Source organism: Canis aureus, chromosome 11, assembly GCF_053574225.1.
Source record: "Canis aureus isolate CA01 chromosome 11, VMU_Caureus_v.1.0, whole genome shotgun sequence".
NCBI classification, from domain to species: Eukaryota; Metazoa; Chordata; class Mammalia; order Carnivora; family Canidae; genus Canis; species Canis aureus.
In genome coordinates, this window is record NC_135621.1 from 39,972,854 (window position 1) to 39,992,353 (window position 19,500).

Sequence of the window (19,500 nt, forward strand, 5' to 3'; positions counted from 1 at the left end):
TCCCATTTCCCTGGAGTTCTTTCTAGAATGGAAGACTGCTGTGGGAGCTGCTGAGGGGATTAAGGCCTCTAAAGGGGGTTGTTTTTCTTTGTATCTAAGATATTATGGTTGTTAAACATCTAGACCACTCCCCCACCAGCCCACAAGCTTTTGGAGGGAAGCTATCATAATTGATGCATCTTTTTCTCCCCCGGGGCCCCATCATGTTGAAGAGACACAATCCATCTTGTTACATTGAATTAAAGTAATATCTCTGGCTAGAAACTGATTCTACCGTTTATTTTTTTCCCCACTAGGGCTGGAGAGCTACTAAGAAATAAAAGAGGTGTGCAGTTCATATATAACTGAAGACCCAAATCCACTTCCCTTTCCTGAAGGAATAAGAGAATATAATAAACCAAGGAGACCTGAGTTCAAATAAGGAAAGAATTAGCATTTCAGAGACACTAGTTGATAAATTTCACAGATAGTTGCTTCCTCTCTTGGAAAGTTAATTGCTGTAAATTTTTCAAAATGGCATTTTGAAAAAGTCAACACAAAAACTGAGACAGTTATTCTCATTCCCTTTCTTTACTTTGTCCTTTGCAGTTGTCTTAGTCGTTCTGGGTTGCTATAACAGACTGGGTAGCAAAATGCACAAATACACATTTGTTGTTCAGTTCCAGAGGCTGGAAGTTCAAGGTCAGCATACCAGCAGGGTCAGGTGAGGGCCCCCCACCAGCACACAGACTTCTCCCTCTGTCCTCACGTGGTGGAAGCACTAGGGAGCTGTCTAGGGTCTCTTTATAAGGGCATTAATCCCATTCATAAGGGCTGCATCCTCATGACTCAAGCACCTCCCAAAGGCCCCACCTCCCAATACCATCACATTTGGGGGTTAGGATTACAACACGTGGTTGTGGGGGAAGGGACACAAAAGTTCAGACCGCACTAGCAGTCCCCAGACGAGCTTTGCACAGATCATCTTACTTGGAGCTCACAGCATCTGTGTGAAGTGGGCAGGTCTATGAACCTCATTAATGCCAGTAGTTAAGCAGCTCTCCAGAGAGCAAGCCTAGATTAAATCTTAGTCTTTGAGAAAGAGCAGACTGTTCAAGCTGGAGATCCTAAGGGTGAGCAGAAGCTCCACCTCTGGCTCATTGCAAATCCCACCCCAAGTGCCATTAGGGAACAAGCAGGCTCATATCTTCAGTCCAGAAATGCTGGAAGGGAGCTATATGGTATGTTTGCCCATGCGGGTGGCACTCATTTTACCTGGAGAAGCTAGCACCTGCAATTTGTAGAGAAATTTTGCAATGAAAATAATTTCCTTTATTCTCTTCTCTAAAAGTGACAGCCCTGCTTTCCAACCAGTTATAAAACTGGAATCTCATTTGCAGCCCCTCACACTGTGACCCATCCGAATCACCTGGAAGCCTGGCTGAAACTCAGACTGGTAGCCCGCCCCCCACCCCGGGCGGTTCTGATCCAGTTGGTCAGAGGCTTGAGAATTTGATCTGGGGTGGGTGGGGGGGCGGGAGTGGTGGACTGGCTCGGCTGGTCTATGGATACACTTTGAGAACCACGATGTGTTTGTTGATAACGCTTAGGGGTTCCTTACATACTCATTTTAGGTCCTGTAGGAAGGAAGTTCTTAAGTATCTCCATGATCAGTCTCGAATTTAAACGCCATAAAATTGAAAATATCAGTGTGTTTCTTTTCATGCCTACACCTGTGGTTGTAGATTCAGGCAGTGGATTTTGAAGGAAAATACTTATTTTCTTAAAGTTGTCAATTAATAAGTAATTGCTTTCATCAGCTAGAATGACACACTATACTCATTAGTCTTCAAATCATTTCTCTGAGCTGTAGCAAGTTAGAAAGGGCCTGACAGCCCGTGCCAGAGGGCATCTTTTTTTTTTTTTTTTTAGACTTTTTACAAGACTTTTTACACGACGCGGGTGCGGTGCTCCTGCACGAGCAGCAGGGGGCAGCAACGCTGTCCTACAGGTTACACCGGCCGGAGCAGCAAAACTCCAGGGAAACGGAGCCAAGGCATTTGGCTTTGTTATTGGAGCAAAACTGAATGGTCTGCAGAAGGATCTGATGGTTAAATAGTAATGTATTGTGATACAGCAGATCACAACAGTTCCAGAGCGTGAATTTAATTCCAAAAGAGAACAGTGATGGTAAAAATATTTTAGTAAAGTGCAAAATATAAAAATACATGGCTGTGAGGTACCTGAGACATCGATGCGTCTTCAATGTTTATTTAATATAAACAGGCCCTGTGAATCCACGTGAAAATATCGGTGAGCTGTGAATTTCTCGCTTCGTGCAGAAATCTGCCATGTGAGGCGTCCCTTCACCTGCTGGCGGGAGCTGAGCTGAACGTGGGGCTGCTCCGGGGCTCGGCTCTGGGAGGCCGCGTCCTCCGCCCTGCGGCAGCTGCTGTCCTCACACCTGTTGGCTCCTCGCTGTCCCTTGCGAGTCTTCCTGCTGCTTCCTGCGCCTACCCCGTGCCGGGCCCACGCTCTGGCCCCCGCACCTGACCTAAGGCTGGAGCTCCCGCTCAGGCCGCCCTGCCCCGGTCAGTCCCCTGCACGCACGCCGGCTGCATCCAGTGTCTCCGTAGCTGCAGGATGACCCCCCTCCTTGAGCCCCCTGGCCACCCAGTCACCTCCTCCTCAGCTCCAGGATCCTACCACTCCCCCAAATCAGTCACATCACGGGCCTGAGGGTGACCAGACCTGTGCACCGGGGACACCTCTATTTCCGGCACCCCTCCCTGGCCCCCACCTCTTATTTCCCAGTCATGCACCAGCTCACCCATGATTCTCTGATCCCCACGGGACCCACAACCACTGCTGCCAGCTGGGCCGTCGGTCCCTACCCCCCACCCCCCACTCCCCCCCCCCCCTTTCCTCCTGCTTCCCTCCCCATGCAGCTTGGATCCCAGAGCCCACCTCTGTAACCATCCCCCTCCACGCTCGCCCAATGCTCCTGCCGGTCCTCCCACGGTCGTTAGCCTGGAGAACCCCCAAACCCAACTTGGTCCAGCACCACCGGGGGCCCATCTGCACCAGCACCTGGACGTACTGCAGCACAACCCACCTGAACTAACCGAGCTCAGGACATTGATGAGCATAGACGTCAGAAGAGGCCCCGGAGCCTGTGGCCTATCCCGCTCCCCGTGGCCACTAAGCCCCCTGCCCCACAGGGCGATGCCACTGTTCCCCTCCCTCCTCAGACTCACAGCTCTCCTGCCCCCAACCTCAATCTCATCACGTAAGCCCGTTTTCTTTCCTCTGTTATTGACATATAATTGACATACAATGTTATCCTAGTCTCAGGTCCGCACACTCCGATTTGGGGAAGTCTACACATTACTCAGGGCTCACCCCTGAAAGAGTCACCGTCTGTCACCATGCAGCGTCATTACAATATTCCCTGTTCTGTGCCTTTACTCTCTATGACTTCTGAACCTGGAAGTGTGTACCTCTTAATCCCCTCCCTCGATTTTGCCCCATCCCCCATCCCCATCCCCCACCCTTTGATAACTACCAGTTTGTTTCCTTGTATTTAAAAGTCTGTTTTAAAAAAAAATAATAAAAAATTAAAGTCTGTTTTTTGTTTGTTTGTTCTTTTTGTTTTTGAGATTCCACCTATGAGGGAAATCATATGGTATTTGTCTTCGACCGACTTATTTCTCCTAGTGCAATATCCTCTAGGTTTATCCGTATTGTTACAAATGAGATCTCATTCTTTTTTATGTGCTTTCATAATATACCTTTGTGTGTATATATATATCACACCTGTCTTATCCATTCACCTATCGCTGGACACTTGGGCTACTTCCATTTCTTGGCTATTGTACATGATACTGCAATGAACAAAGGGGTGCAAATATCTGTTTGACTCAGAATTTTTGTTTTCTTTGGGTAAATACCCAGTAGTGGAATCACTGAAAAAAAAATCAATCAAAAGAGGACATCTGCACCCTCCTGCCTACCTGTGTCTGCTCGAACTGGGCCTTCCCTCGTGTTACTGTGTGTGAACTGCTCTTCTCCTAACCAAGGCCAAATCCCCCACCTGGACAGTAAACTCCATCTTTTTCCATCATCTCAACGATGGGACTCCAGTAATTCTCTTCCCATTCTCTTCTGTATTGTTGGATTTCTCCTCTTCGGCGTCACTCCCATCAAGACAAGTACTTAATTCTCTCATCCTTGAAGAAAGACACAGAGAGACAGACAGACAGGAAGGGATAGAACGATGGGAGGAAAGAAAGAAGGAAGGAGAAAAGGAAGGGAGGGAGGGAGGGGGGAGGAACCTTTGTTAACCTCATCTCATTCTGACCTCTGCTCCCTTTCTTATGTCCTATTTCATGACAAGCTTCTCAGGGAGTTTCCTCTACTGTCAACTCCGTCACCTCGTCACCTCGTTTCCCCTTTGCTCTGGAATCCACTGCACAACACTGGTCCCTGTCAAGGTCACCTTCACATTCCTGTGTTCTGTGCCTCCTGCTGGGGAAAGGTTGATGGCCTCCTACTTCTTGGAAAGCCTTCTCTTCAGAAAACATATCCTTTCTTAATTCTCCATGTGCCTCCATAAGAGCTCTTTCCCCGTCTGTGTCACCAGTTCATCCTCAACTCCTTGAATGTGCCCAGGCCCCAGAGTCCAGGCATTGGTCAGCTGCTCTTTCCTATTCGCACTTTCTCCCAAGTGATATCTTTAGTCTTGTGACTTTAAACCCCATCTCTCCATTGATGATAATGGATGTCTTCAATGGATGTCTTTATCCTGGATCCCTCCCTTCTGACATGCATCTTCAACCTCCCACACAATGTCTCCTTCTGGAAATCATCCCAAAAGAACCTCAAATTTCACATAAGCAAAACCCTTCTAGAATCTCGTCCATCTTGGTGAGTAACAAGCCAGCAGTAACCTTGGGCCTTGACTCCTCTTCACATAATTAGCAAATTCTATCTACTCTGTCTCAAAATATACCCAGAATTCAACCACTTCTCCATCTCTTAATGTCACCTCTCCCTAGCTACTTGGCCTTAGGTTGTGCTGACTGGCTCATACCTGGTTCTTCCTGTCCACTTCCATTTCCCGTAGGCTGTTCTCAAAATAGCAACAAATGTGATCTTCTAAAAACCTAAGTTGCATCATGTTCCTTGACTCAACCCTTCAATAGCTGCTCATCTCACTTTAGAGCTAAAGTCAGAGTTCTCACAGTGACCCTGCCTTGCAACTTCTCCGCCATCTTGCCTCCCCCACCCTGCCCCCCATGCTCACCTCCCAGTAACACGGGGCTCTGCTGCTCTTCATTCACGCTGAATACATTCTCCTCTCCAGGTTCTTATACTTCAAATGCCTCAGTCAGCACAGGATGCTATGACCAAATGCCACAGACTGGGGAGCTTAAATGATAGGCACTCACTTCCCAAAGTCTGGAGGCTGAAGGTCCAAGCTCAAGGAGGTGGCAAATTCAGTATCTGTTGAGAGCCTGCTCCCCAATTTATAGACCGTCACCATCTCACTATGGCCTCCCATGGCCAAAAAGAGAGTTCTAGTCCCTTCCTTTTCTTCCAAAACCATGAGTCCCAGCATGGGGGCTCCATTCTCCTGACCTCACTAACCCTGATGACCTCCCACAGGCCCCATCTCCAAGCCCATCTCCTGAGAGGGTAGGGCTTCCACATGAATGTTGGAGGGACCCAAACATATAGCCCATTACACCCCAGACAGCCCCCTGTGGACTTGCCCACTGCCTTCTGGGCTCTAATGTCTCCTTACTATGTGCCTTCTGAAAATGGTAAATTCTAAACTTTTCATGACCAATATGATGACTGCTTGCTATTTATCAATTTGAGCATAAAAATGAGAATTTGAAAGCATATCCATCTGAAAGTTTTGATCACTGAGCAATCCTTACTGGTCCATGGGCAGAGGGTGGTAGAGCCAGGTATCAGCAAGGCTTGTCGTCATAACCTCTGCATAATCTAAAGGAGAGGAGGATCCCACAGCTCTCTTGAAAAGATCCACCAGCATCCTCCATGTATTTATGCTGTGATTTTCCTTTTCACATTTCTCAGACCCTGAAGATCTATGCCGGGTCCTCCTCTTAGGACTTGAATCTTGCTCCATGAGATGTGTGACATGCTCAGCAGCATTCAACAGCCTCAGACAGAGTTGGTTTGTGTACATTTGCTATAAGTAAGGCAGTCCTGTCCCTATTGCATAGATTGTTACATTGGGCCCCCACCCACTCCTGGCAGTCATGGGCAGATCACCCACTCAATAAGCCCTAGAAGCTACAGAAAATGGTCCTTTTCAGGAGAGGACCATGTTTAAAGTTATTTGGGACCAGTTATTTATTTGGATGCCTCTCACATTTAAATTCCCAGATAAAGAGTCTCCAACTGTAGTAATGGTATCAGTGATTGCCACATAGATTAACCACTGTGACAGGTGTTTTACATGAATTATCTAATTCCTGATTCCACAATATTGCAGAGAAGCCAAAATCCAATAAAGCGGAAAATTCAGACATTCAACATCCTCCTCCTTCCCATAATTTAGTAATCGATCCTGAAGATCAAATAATTCTAATTTATGGCTTAGGCATTTTTTAGTGTATTTTGAAAAGAGAAGAAAACAAGAGTAGAGGAGGTGTTTGGTAATGCATGGGAGAAAAGTGGAGAAAAGGTCATTAAAAGAAGGGCCAGGGGATCCCTGGGAGGCTCAGTGGTTTCGCTCCTGCCTTTGGCCCAGGGTGTGATCCTGGGGTCCCGGAATCGAGTCCCGCGTCGGGCTCCCGGCATGGAGCCTGCTTCTCCCTCTGCCTGTGTCTCTGCCTCTCTCTCTCTCTCTCTCTCATAAATAAATAAAAATAAATCTTTAAAAACTAAAAATAAAAGAAAAAAAAAAAGTTGTGGACCTGAATCATCTCTTCTGATTAGTCCGTGGCCACACCATGAAGCCACTGATAGTTTGAACCCACATCCCTGTCCTTGACTATCGACAATGCTCAGTCCCATGTCATCCTCCAAGAGGGTGAGTCCTGCACAGTCCCCACCACTGCCTCAGAAACCACATCTCCAACCCTGGGCACCCCAGGCCCCATTAGTACATGTCCCCCAGGTTTGAGTCATTCTGTCTGAAATAACACACCTGAGCTACAAAAGGAGGGACAGCGACCTTTGTCGTCTGGAGTCCTGAGAAGTGAGCATGGACACACCCTTTCGGTGCCAGCTGTGATCCCAAACGCACTAGGCTGTAGTTCTGAGATCTCATGACTTTATTCTTGAAGCTACCACAGAGAGACTGCCCCCTTCACACACAGGCACACACACACACACACACACACACATGCTCACACACGCACACACATGCACACACACACACTTCCCAATGGCGAGGATCCATTTCTCAGAGTGAGCACGATCTAAGGAACACCGTTTAATGGCTCCATGTTATCTGAGGCCACTTGGATCCCAATGGCATTAATATCTCACAAGATTTCACATTCTTCTGCGAATCACATGCAGTTATCTTTCTTCTTCCTTGGTGCATTTTCAATATATGCTGCCAAGGTATTCTAAATTAGAAAAGGAATCATAGCTGAGATAAATCTTTAAACGGTCAGTCCATGACCAAAGACTCAGCAAAAGCTTCCAAACCCTTCTATGTGAGGGCCCAATTAAATGATTGGCCAAAGTACGCCCCACTCCACCCCCAGTCTGTGGTTAGGATGAAGGCTGATAAGTTTCTTCTTTCAGTTAAATTGATAAGCGCTAAACATAGAAAAGGGAGTACTCAGTCTACCCCAGGGAGACGATATCCCCTTCACAGGGATAACCCATCTGAGCCCCCATTTCAGAAACTGTATGGCCACGAGGGCACAGGAGATATGGCCACCCTGAAACAGCTCAGCAACCAGGAAAAATGATGCCAAAGCACATCAAGCAGGGAAAACACTGTCACATTGGTCCGGTGGTGTCTGTTCATGGGCCAGGCGGTGATCAGCAGTGAAGAGGGAGACAAGAATTTGAGGCATGTGGATGGGAGCTCCTGAGCCACTGGCACCAGGCTGGCAAGGCAGGGAACAGCACCAGGGGGGCTGCTCATGGGGCAGGCCTTTGCTACCAGTCGGAATGTAGGTGAGGCCATGATCCCATGGAAGGAGCTGAGTGATGTGCCCCCCTCCAAGTTATCTTAGTGTTCTTCTAGCAGAAACAAAAATCTAGAACATTCCAGATGGTAGAAAATAAGATCATCCGGACTCATTGTCCCCCTCTTCCACAGTGGAAAACAGATTTCCAGGATAACACCGAGAAACCCAGTGAGACCCTCCTTCCCTCATTAAACTAATCCTGGTGGTCAGGGTGATGATAGGATCTTACTAGCTTGGCTGGTCCTTGTACCCACACAGGGGCAAGGGGAGGGGAGCCCCCAGACCACGGATGCAGAGCAGGATTGCTAAGGGACAGAGGACAGGTGATTCTCCAAAGAAAAAGATGCAAGGATGAGGGGAAAATAAATAAAACATGTCCAGTATAATACAGTTGATAGGTTTTCATGTGGAAGAGTGATGTGATTTGAAATATTCATTTGTAGGAGGCATTACTCGTCCCAATTGCAGAGATTTTTATTCAATCTAAGGAAACACTTTTTAAAAAAAATAAAATAGAACTGCTCAAAAGGAGAAGACAAAAACGAAATGCCCTTCTTCATAACGTGGAGAGCATAGTTATTCGTTTGAGATGCTGAGGGGGAATTCTGGCTTCAGATGGGAGGGTGAGTCGGATGATGTGCAAAGTCAAGTTCCCACAGACATCAAAATCCTAGGATTGATTCCAGGATTCCGTTGTGTTGTTCAAAGAGATGAAGAGAGCACATAATCAGAAATATACACATGGAGGCCACAATATGCAAGATTTGGCTGCTACAAATGTTCTTTTCCTTTCTTACCTTTTTTTTTTTTTTTTTCAGAATAGGATTGAATCCTCACGGTGTGGAGCTGACGGCGGCCCACTGTGGGCTTGGCATTGTGGGGACCACTGTGGGTTCCCTCTCGAGGGCCCGAACACAATACCTTTCCTGTAGAATGGAGCCTTTCCATGGGTGGTTTTGGTTTCTCTGCTCTTGAAAATGTACGGTGCTCCTCACACTTCACTGTGGGTGATGTTGGAGCCCAGGAATCACGGTCACCACCCTGTCCCCACGGGACAGCCTCGGCCTGGCAGGAGCTGTGCCGGTTCTGGGAGGTAGGCATCCAATAAATGAGGTTGGACTGACTCATGAACAGGTCAGTTATTCTTCAGCTACTGGTTTCAGGCTCTAACAAAGTAAGTAGCTACTTGATAACGACCTGAATGCTGTTGATGGGGCTTTATAGAATTTTTTAAAAGAGTTTATTTCTTTATTTGAGAGAGAGACAGAGAGGTAGGTGGAGGAGCAGAGGGAAAGGGAGAAGCAGACTCCCCACTGAGCAGGGAGCCCACCATGGGGCTCCATCCCAGGACCCTGGGATCATGACCTGGGCCAAAGGCAGATGCTTAACCGACTGAGCCACCAAGGTGCCCTGCTTCATAGGATTTTAAAATCATTCCTTTACATGATGTTTCATGATTAAAGTAAATAACAAAAATCTTTGACCCAATCTTCTAGGAAAAGCAATTCCGTTCAATGTAGTTACCAGACTAAAACCAATTTCCTGATTTCTTTTCCAGGAAAATCTGTTGTACTAACTTTGTCTATACTTTTTGAAACTAGTTAGTATTAAACTTATTCTCACATTAGAATTTTATTGCTTCTCTATGCTATACTGCATCCCCTATTTCATACTTCACCCTTATACCATACTGCACCCACATATCATAATGCACCCCATACCATACTGCACTCCCATATCCTCCTGCATCACCATAACCCACTGCACCCTCATATTATACTGTACCCACATACCATACTGCACCCACATATCACACTGCAGCCTCATACTGTACCCCTATATCATACTGTACCCCTTACCATACTGAACCCCACATATCACACTGCACCCCCATATCCTATTGTACCCCAGGCCTTCCATACCCCATACCATACTGCATCCCCATATCCTACTATGCCCCTATACCATACTGCACCCCATACCATACTGCACCCCATACCATACTGCACCCCACATATCATACTGTACCCCCATACCATACTGTACCCCCATTTCATACTGTCTCCTGAGTAAAGCACTGATTTTCCCCTTTTCTATGCCATTCCCCACCTGCCGCTAGTTGAGCACTTGCCTCAATTAAATGTCTTCACCATGGGAATGGCTGACCTTTTACAAAGTATTTAAATGAACAAGCAGGCTCTCGTCCCCCAAGGCTAACTGGAAATAGCTGAACTTTAAATTTTCTTTATTGAGAATTTCAAAGATTCCTCTCTCCAAAGCTACTTACACAATGTTTCCTACCTTCCTCTGTATTTGTTCCAGGAGGGGCTTTAGGGTGAAGTTCAGTTATTAAAAGAATCAAAGTAAACTTTATTTACATGCTGTCATCTTTTTAGATCATTTGTATCAAAGAGTAAAGAGTTTTTTTTTTTTTTAAGGGAAGATGTGTAATGTTTTCACATGAGTGCCCATGTCCCAATATTCCAACCTTCTAACTTTACTTGGATTTTGTTTAATATCACAGTTTCCAAACATGATTCTCTTTTGTTTTCCTTTGGTTGTTCCTCCTCATAAAGAAAAACCTCTGATATTTACGAGAGGATAAGGCTGTTTGCTCAGTGGCCCTGCTCCTATTCCTTACTCCTAAGGCCAAGATAAAATAAAAATTTGAAGCGGTTGCATTTTGGTGTCTGGGACTTCTGTGTGGAGTCCCCATCTGTCCTGTCATGCTGTCCATCCACCTCGGGCTGAGTGCCCTCTGCCTTCTTTCACCACCTGTTGGCAGCATGTGGCCTTTTTGGAAATCATGATTAATTGTACAGTAAACATCACTAATAATTTTGAGGGTTAGTCCCCACCACTCCTTGTATCTAACTAAAGACAATTCATCCACAGTAGTCACAGAGATGGTAACTGGGGGAGCACACAGGTGCCCTCAAGACCTTGACCTGCAGGCACTGAAACCTTTCCCCGAGAGCCACAGTCCCACTGGAGCAACCGCAGCTGCACCTCCCCACCTGCGCCACACTCGTGTCTTGTGCAACACTTCCAACCACAGAAACTAGACCTGAAGCTACACCTGTGCTCCAAGGGGGACTGAAGAAGATGGGCTGCTTTTGTAGGGTTACATTTTCATTTTGAAAAGGTGGGACTTACAAGTGGGAACTCGCAAAATGTAGAAATAGTTCTCCGCCATGAGTGACCGATTCCATTCCAGATCAGAGTCCAGGAGACTTCTTCAAATGAAGGTTATGGAACTTACCCAAGGACACATAACCAGGAAGGGACAATCTGGGAATCAAGGCTGTCCTAACCACTGTGCAAGACTGCTCCCCAGGACATTGGGCTGTTTGGAGTTGCAGGGAGGTCCATTGACACCAGCTCTTTTTGGGTTCTCAGACCTAATATATTTTTTTAAAGATTTATTATTTATTTATTTATTTATTTATTTATTTATTTATTTATTTATTGGTTTATTTATTTGAGAGAGAGTGTGTGCATGTACAAGCACAAGGCAGAGAGTGGTGGAGGGAGAGGGAGAGGGATGATCTCAAGCAGACTGACTGTGGAGCTCAGAACCCAGCATCAGGCTTGGTCTCAGACCCTGAGATATGACCTGAGCCAAAACCAAGAGTTAGTCACTTAATGCACTGCCGCACCCAGGCACCCCCCAGACCTAATTTTAAATTGGGGAGTGGTCCCTCACACACAGTTCTCCGTCACCCTCCTGGTGAGACTTCAACTCAGTTCTGACGTGAACTACCGGAGACGGCATCAGGCTCCAAAGGGGAGGGCTTGGTCCTATGAGACTCCCCCAGGCCTGGCTGTGGATGCCAGTTGCACGCCCCAGGCTGTCACCTGCTCCAGATCAGAGGTTCCAACGACCTTCTCCTTAGGTTCCTTTGATTTGCTGGAGCGGCTCACAGAATACAGGGAAACACTTACCAGTCTATTAGGGATATGGTAAAGGATATGAATCAGCAACCAAATGAAGAGATCCATAAGTTGAGTCATAGTGAAAGGGTGGGGAGTTTCCATGTCCTCTGCAGACCACAGCTGTCTCCAATCTCCACATGTTCACCAACCAGGAAGCTCCCCAAACCCAGTCAGTTTTGGTTCTTATGGAGGCTTCACTCCAGAGACATGATTAACAAAGTCATTGTCCATCAGCTGATCCAACCACCAACCCCTCTCCCCCTGCCCCTGAGGTCAGGACCTGGGGGTTTGAGGGGTTTGTGGTCTGGGGGTGGGGCTGAAAGTTCCAAGCCCTCAATCACATGTTTGGTCCTCTTGGTCCTCCCTTGGGTACAGTCAAAAGCCACCTTTGTTAGTAACAAGACACCCATGTCATTCTTATGACTCTGGCATTCTGTGGATGATGACCAAATATATCTGAGAAATATACTTTGGCCATCTGAATAAGTAAATATATATTTATTATACATCATTATATTACAAGAAGGAAGAAGGTCGATAGATCACTATGCAAGATAAATTGGCCAATAGAATAGAAGGCCCAGAAGTAATGCCACACATTGACACAGTTGTGAACTCTCAGTATAGAAGACAGGGCACTGCAGATGGATGGAGAAAGAACGCTCTTTACATTAACTGGAGTGGGGGCAACTAAGTATCCTTATAGGGAAAGTTAAAGACCCTAACATGACACCATTCTCAAATCAGTTTCAACTAAATTTAGGCCCCAATCTGAAAGTTAAAACTACAAACATTTTAGGAAACAGTAGAGGAGATTATTACAGAAAATAATACAGAAAAAATCATGTCTTCAAGGTATCTTAAAAAAATTTTAGACAAGATACAAAAACATTAACAGTAAAAGAAAAGTTATCCTAGAGAACCTTTTGCATGTTTTCTATTCTAGAACAAATATATATATATATAAATTATATATATATAAATATATATATATATAAATTATATATTCTAGAACAAATATATGTTCTAGAATATATAATTTATACCAATCAGTGAAAAAAGTACAGGCATTAGGAAAAAAATGTGCAGATAGTTGATCCAGCATAAGGGAAGAAATGCACAGGGCCATTAATATACAAATGTTGCTCAATGTCATTAGTAGTCAGAGAAAAGCAAATTAAAATACAACAGGACACTGTTTTACTCCTACCCAGTGGGCCAAAGTTAAAATGTCTGAAAGCAGAGCCTATGGAGGAAGCAATCTTCATATGCTGCTGGAAGGGGCATAAATTGGTACAACCACCATGGAAACAGGTTGGCATTATATATTTAGGTAAAATATAGACATACCTTATGACCCAGCAACTTCACTATGGGTGTGTACCTTGGCAGATAGTTTGGCACACATATGCATCCTGTTTAAAAATGCTTGTATCAGTATTGTCCTCAAAAACGCAAAGCCAGAAACGGCCCACCCGTAGAATGGAAAAAGAAATGTGGTCTGTCCCTGTTATGAAATAGCATGGAGCAATGTAAAATGAATGAACCAAAGCTACCTCAAACACCAGGGACCAATTTCACACACACACAGTGTGGAGATGGAAAAGGAGACACAAAAGAGTTACAGAGAGATAGATGCCCTTTTATTCCATTACATCAGAATCAAAGCGAGCCAGAGTCAAGTGCGATGCTCAGGGATGCATCAAAGGTGGATGCCTATATAGGAAAGCAAGGAAATAATTCTCACCACTATTGGGGTGGTGATTCCCCTCCATCGAGGAGAGATGCTTGGGGACTTTGTGATGTTTTCTGACTAACTGGTCTGGTTTTTGAACAAGGAGTGGTATTTGGATGTGCCCCCTCATGATTATTCATTATAATATATACACAACTTTGGTAATTTTCTGCATGATTTTTTCACATGCAAAAATGTAAAAAGCTGAAGAGAAGGAACATGTTCATCAAGAGGAATGGGCCCCACAAAGGAAAATCCGTGTTAAGGACCAACGTTGGCAGTGAGACATCAAAGCTCAGGCGAGCATCTCTGCAAACAGCTCATTTGTTGTAATGATTGCGATGCAGTTGCCAATTTGGAGAGCCACGGATCCATAAAGAAAGATATGCTACATCTCCTCTTTTTATGTCCATTTGTGAGCATATTCATTTATTCATTTCTTTCATTCAACAAAATATTGATTGACACTTACCACTATGTCAGATACTAGAATTATTATACCAAACAGGACAAATATAGCCAAGGTTCTCAAGACACTCGTAGTCTGGTGAGAAGATATAACTAAAGAGGCAATTTCATTGTTTTCAAAAGATACAATGCATTTAAAGTGCTTTTCTCTTGGTGTCTGGCCCAGAGTGGGCCCTCAAGGGTAGCTCCTACTTATTATTTTGTAAAGTTCTCATTTTAGGCTAATTGCAAGGTCACTAAGGAACTTTGTGATAGTTCAACTTGGTGTACAATTTGCCTGTTAAAGGAATGTACTAGTAACGTCAACACAATTACAGAGATCTCTTGGCAGTCATATTTTTAATCAGTTAACAATTAGGATTCAGACATTAAATATGTTCTCTGTGAGCTTGGTCAGTGGGAGCTAGTGCCACACCTAGACGTGATGAACCCCAAGAACCGAGGCTCTAGTTTCTGAGGCTACCGGTCATTCAATATGGTAGGTGGCCTTTGGCCTTCCCGTTGCTGCTTCCTCCCTTCTCATTTAGGGCTCCTTTCAGATCTCTTTAGCCCCCCTTGGAGTCCTATTCAAGCCTGGCCACCTCCCTGGCCTTCCCCATCTTCTGGCGGCTTCAACACCTTCTTCCTTTAACCTGCACGCCCCCTGGTGGCTACCAGTTGAACCACCATGTTGCAAATATTTATTACTTTCGTCTCTCACACTAGTCCGTGAGCTGCTTTTTACTTTGTCTCTCTGATCCTTATGTACCATGCATGGCACACATCAGTTGCCAAGTATCTTTTAAAATTAATTGGTGAGTGAATGAATTAATTCCTTATATTGTTTTGACTTTAAAGACGTTGGGAAATTGAGTCTAGATGTTGCTTCTGATCAAACTGTGTAACAAGTTTGATCTCTACCAAGATAACACAGAACAGTTTTCTGAATTGATGTTTGCCCCAAAATAGATCCACATTCCCCATAGAAGCCAATTAATTCCAGGCCTCAAGATATCTGGAAGCCCAACAGGTGTGGCCAAGTTTTGTGGGGCTGACATCTTTAATATTCTCCTAAATTCAGAACCAGCTTTGGGGGCTGATGAGTCAGAGCCAACAAACTCCAGCTAAGGAGCTTTGAGGAGCCATCTCCATTTCACCTCGATGATTAACGCTCTTGTTTACTGGTTCATTCTTTTTAGTTGAGTACAATGCTGAGCTGTGGAGAGCCGATAAGAGAGATGTCTGGAGTTACATTACTCTCCTGGAGGTAACAGGAATAAACACTCAGGCATTCTTTTTCAGATAATCGGTCAAAGGGAGGTCAGAAACTAGATAATAATTTCAAAGAATCTAAAAAGATCTTACAGAAGCCTGAGGACTTGTACTAAGAGCTGTAATAAAAGTTTATTCCTTACGCTGTGTTTTCACCAGCTGAGAGTAATTTAGTGTATCTCTTTGCTCACAGGTCAGCAAAGTTTTCCTGCAAAGGTTCAGATAGCAAATATCTTAGGTTTCACAAACCATATTGTTTCTGTCACAAATATATGACTCCAGGATTATAGCACAAAAGCAGTTATAAACAATATATAGATCAGTGCACATGGTTATGTTCCAATAAAACTTTATTTAAAAAGCAGGTGGCAGGCCAGACTGGCCAACAGGCCATAGTTGGCCAACTCCTGTGGTTTATTCACTAGCATATAGTTATACTTAGTTCTTTACAGAACCTAAACAAGTAACGATTTAAAGATGTAACAAAACTGCACTGACAATCCATCAGAAATCAGAGTTAGGATTCCCTATTACTAAAATTATATATGTAGAATCCTTTCAGTTTAGGACAGTTTCTCAGTCTGTATTAACATTTGGATTAGATGATTCTATGTTGCAGGGTACTGCAGGATGTTTAGCAACATCTCTAGTCTCTCCCCACTAGACACCACTAGCATCCCCACCCCAAGCTGTGACAACCAAAATAATTGCCAAATATCCCTTGGGAAGCAAAATTGCCCTGCTTGAGAACCACTGGTTTAGAAAGATAGACAAATGCTATCTACTCCAAATGGCAGGCTCAATGCGTCAAAACCAACATCACACGGCAAACTGTGCTAATGTTGTTATTGTTGTTGCTGTTGTAATTGTTGTGTTTTAAAGATTTTATTTATTTATTTATTTATTTATTTATTTATTTATTTGAGACACAGAGAGAGAGGCAGAGACACAGGCAGGGGGAGAAGCAGGCTCCCCAGAGGGAGCCCGGTGCAGGACTCCATCCCAGGACCCCAGGATCACACCCGGAGCCAAAGGCAGACACTCAACCACTGAGCCACCCAGGCTCACCTGCCCCAATATTTTTAATGTTAATTGTGAAAAGAAAAACTTCTCATCCTTCAAGAACTGTTCCGAGGCCTAGGTGGCTCAGTCAGCTAGGCATCCGACTCTTGATCTCCACACAGGTCTTGATCTTAGGGTCAGGAGTTCAAGCCCTGCATTGGGCTCCTCACTGGGTGTGGAGCCTACTTTAAAAAAAAAAAAAAAAAAAGGAACCGTTCTAAGTATGTCCTCTGGCATGATGCTCTCTAGATGTGCTGCTTCCCCTTCTATAGAACAAATTCTGCTGGAAACCTGAACCATAACACGGCTCTTCTGGAAACAGTCTTAGCCAAGAAGGGCACCTCTTTCATCGCCAAGAGAGAGTCCCAGAGTCCCTAAGGGTCAAGCCTGAGGTACTGTCTGGGGATGGGCAAAATTCCCATTGTATTACAGAGGCTTCCACGGCCTCTAGGTAGGGTGACACCTGCTAACAAGGCCTTGTGAACGATAATGGTATGAGCGATCTGGAAAGAATATAAGTAGAACATAGACTATAAACCACGTCAGTAGAACATAGATTACTCAGCACTAGTTGTATATGGATCTCTCCTGGGCTGTCAGTCAGGGGGATGAGGCTCGGAGGAGCCCACCTTCACAGCTCATGCTGCTTCAGGTGATTGGCTGAGGGAGGGTGCCAAGAGCTGTGAGGCAGGCCGCCCTTCAGGTCTTTCACTAGAGGACAGGCTCCCAGGACACACATGCCACATGTGCCCATATTCTGCACACAGATCCTCATGAATGTGCATTATAACCTGTAAATGTGCACAAATGTAAAATACTGATGTGACGAAACCACAGAAGCCCTCTGTGACCTCACTCCATCCTAGATGCTGGGACTTGAATGCGGGTCTTGATGGAACCCTCTGTGGCCATATTTCCGATAGTTGAGCCCCTACCTTATTTCCTTGGACCTTCAGTCCTATCTTTGCTGCAAGCCAAGCCACCCACCACATTCCTGTGTGACTAGACCCTGAATCTGCCCAGGTCTTTCCCCGCCTGGGCTCCCTATGCCTAGACATACGTGAAAAGCACACCTGTTAGAAAATTGCCAATCTCTGTGAGCACTCCTTCCTGGTCTCCTCGGGGCCCTCCCCTGGGGCCCCCTGGTCATGCCTTTCTCTCAGTGCCCACAGGCAAGCAAGGCCCTGCTAACCCCACAAAACATTGCCTTTGTTGGGAAAGCACTCTTGGTTTGAACTGTTTTCTGCCTCAGAAGAATTAAAGTTGATCTGTGAAGGGGAATAAGGCAGAAGGACCTGTCCTGGGTTTTCCACCAGAGTACTTGAGACTTGGGGAAGCACCAGTGGAGCTATGTAGAGAGGACGTCCTTCCTTCTGTCTAAAGCAGAACACTTCAGTGTTAGGGGGTGCTGCTCCAGGAGGCACAGGGTAGGAGAGCGTCAGCGACAGAAGCACCAGCAGTAGAAACTACTAAGAGAGGTCATGGTCCTACATCACTCTCTCTTATTCTTTCATGGAAAATTCGGCTTCTATCTGAAAGTTCTCTAAGTGGGGTTCCCAACCAGCACTTGGCATCACCAGGGAACTTGTCAGAAGCATGAATTTTTGGACCTCTCTCCAGACCTCCTGAATCAGAATCAGAAACTCTTATAGAGGGGCCCAGCAAACCATGTTCTTTTTTTTTTTTTTTAAGATTTTATTTATTTATTCATGACAGACACACAGAGAGAGGCAGAGACACAGGCAGAGGGACAAGCAGGCACCATGCAGGGATCCCAATGCCAGATTCAATCCCAGAACCTCAGGATCACAACCTGAGCCAAAGGCAGACACTCAAAACCCCTGAGCCACCCAGGTGCTCTACAAACCATGTTTAATAAGCCTATCAGGAGATTCTGGTGCATGAGCAAGTTTGAGAACCAGTAGTTTGAGCAGTTCCCAAGCCCAGTTGTAGAGTATATTCCCTTGGGATCTGAGAAATATCTCTTGACAGCCTCCTGAAACACCTGGATCTCCTCATAGAGAGCACAGGGTCAGCCAAACACCCTGGAAGGCCATTTGGTTGAGCCACAAGCTCCTGCCTCACTACTTGAAACCCAAGTAAATGTGGAGTCTGGTTTAATGGCCGAGAGCCACTTGCACAAACCCTGAGCCCCTCGTCCTCTCTACCCTGACTTCAGCTACTTCAAGGAGAAGATGATTGGAGGTGGGGACAAGACCTTGGCACTACCCAAGGCCAAGGGGCACTACCCAGACCCATGGGGAAAAGAGGCACAGGATTCAGCTAAGAGAGTTTGGGGAGTGTTCACAGTGGGGAGAAATAATAACAGGACATCATGGGCAGGGCCCTTCAGACCAATTCAATGCACCGTTCTTAATGATTCTACTACTAGAGACAGAATGGGGATTTGCGATGTCATATGCTTCTATGTCACCCATCCCTAAGTGTCAGAGGGGATTGTGTCTGTTGGGGCAGAGGCTCCAGGGAACTGCTGCTGGGGCATGATCATTTCTTCCCAGGCTGCCTGGCTGAGTTGGTCATCAGGCTCAGCAACTTTGTAAAGCAGCTGTAAGCTGGCCACAGGCAGTATCTGTCCAATCACTAAAACACCTGCTGAACATGGGGTGCCTGGGTGACTCAGTCGGTTGGGTGTCTGACTCTTGGTTTCAGCTCAGGTCTTGATCTCAGGGTTATGAGATTGAGCCCCACGTCAGGATCCACACTCAGCAGGGAGTGTGGTTGAGAATCTCTCCCTCTGTCCATTCCTCCACTCGCACACACAGGCACTTTCTCTCTCTAATAAATAATTAAATCATTAAAACAAAATATGCTGTACAGAAACTGAAGGGTAAGGTTACCTGGCTTCCTAAGGCACACCTGGTG